Raw genomic sequence first — 1,751 nt, forward strand, 5'->3', positions numbered from 1 at the left:
TAGGTTATAATGTATAGTAGTGGGTTGTTAGTGATATGTAGATGTTATATTATGTATAGTAGGCTAGGTTATAATGTATAGTAGTGGGTTGTTAGTGATATGTAGATGTTATATTATGTATAGTAGGCTAGGTTATAATGTATAGTAGTGGGTTGTTAGTGATATGTAGATGTTATATTATGTAAAGTAGGCTAGGTTATAATGTAAAGTAGTGGTTTGTTAGTGATATGTAGATGTTATATTATGTAAGGTAGGCTAGGTTATAATGTATAGTAGTGGGTTGTTAGTGATATGTAGATGTTATATTATGTAAAGTAGGCTAGGTTATAATGTATAGTAGTGGGTTGTTAGTGATATGTAGATGTTATATTATGTAAAGTAGTCTAGGTTATAATGTATAGTAGTGGGTTGTTAGTGATATGTAGATGTTATATTATGTAAAGTAGACTAGGTTATAATGTATAGTAGTGGTTTGTTAGTGATATGTAGATGTTATATTATGTAAAGTAGACTAGGTTATAATGTATAGTAGTGGGTTGTTAGTGATATGTAGATGTTATATTATGTAAAGTAGACTAGGTTATAATGTATAGTAGTAGTTTGTTAGTGATATGCAGATCAAGGTCTATACCTCAGCTATAGCCAAGATATCATAGATGACCAGTTTAAACCTGTTCAGATCTGTTCACATAAACTATCAGTAGCAGGACTGATCACCTACAAATCAGTTTTCAGTCTAAATACCAGAGCATGTAGCCTAGACCTGATATGTTCACAACATTTCCTACAGAGACCTTCAGGTCAGTCAGCATGATAAAGGATCATATCTCATTTCCTACAGAGACCTTCAGGTCAGTCAGCATGATAAAGGATCATATCTCAAGCTTTGTCTGACCACAACATAACTTTATAATAGTTATATTTAGCCTACAGTAGACTTACCAGTCTGCCCGTCTTTCCTTCAAATCAACACATTTATCCAACTTCTAATGTTGCTGACAAGTGTTTGCCACAGTTTCAACAGCCTTTTTGTAACTGCGGAGGCTACTTTTAGTTTCATATGAGGAAATCACATAACTCCTGACAGTCATGTGGTGCGGACGCTTGTTTTCTTGCAGAGGAAGTAGCCTCTATTACAGACTCCAAAAGCCTTTTTAAATCTCAAATACAATACAAGTTTAAAATGAACTGCATTGCAGCATCGTTGTCCTGCAACAGGATGGTCAAATTCAGATCCTACATCTGTACAGAGATTGTTTTAATCTGAATAAGACCGTTTGAGTTATTAGCAATGAAGGTGCAACTGTCAGCTGCTGTAAACCTATGTGACTGGATGTTATGACCCCCATCTGAAAAGTTTATATCCTTATGCTGTGGCCCTCACCAACTAGGCATCTGGCCCATAGAGATTAAATGACTATGCTGTGGCCCTCACCAACTGGCTATCTGGCCCATAGAGACTAAAGGACTATGCTGTGGCCCTCACCAACTGGCTATCTGGCCCATAGAGACTAAAGGACTATGCTGTGGCCCTCACCAACTGGATATCTGGCCCATAGAGACTAAAGGACTATGCTGTGGCCCTCACCAACTGGCCATCTGGCCCATAGAGACTAAAGGACTATGCTGTGGCCCTCACCAACTGGCTATCTGGCCCATAGAGACTAAAGGACTATGCTGTGGCCCTCACCAACTGACCATCTGGCCCATAGAGACTAAAGGACTATGCAATTTATGCTGCACACTGCATT

At 38.1% G+C, this 1,751-nt stretch overlaps 1 long non-coding RNA gene across 1 annotated transcript in view; it reads right to left on the reverse strand.

Annotated features, from left to right (window-relative positions):
- The window catches only part of LOC115186727 (uncharacterized), a 9,687-nt gene extending 8,261 nt beyond the window's left edge, over positions 1–1,426 (reverse strand). The window contains exon 1 of the long non-coding RNA XR_003875862.1: positions 943–1,426. This is a non-coding gene — a long non-coding RNA (uncharacterized LOC115186727). The remainder of the gene's footprint in view (positions 1–942) is intronic.
- Between the last annotated feature and the right edge of the window lie 325 nt (positions 1,427–1,751).

The sequence above is a fragment of the Salmo trutta genome, unplaced genomic scaffold, assembly GCF_901001165.1.
Source record: "Salmo trutta unplaced genomic scaffold, fSalTru1.1, whole genome shotgun sequence".
In the NCBI taxonomy this organism is placed as follows: Eukaryota; Metazoa; Chordata; class Actinopteri; order Salmoniformes; family Salmonidae; genus Salmo; species Salmo trutta.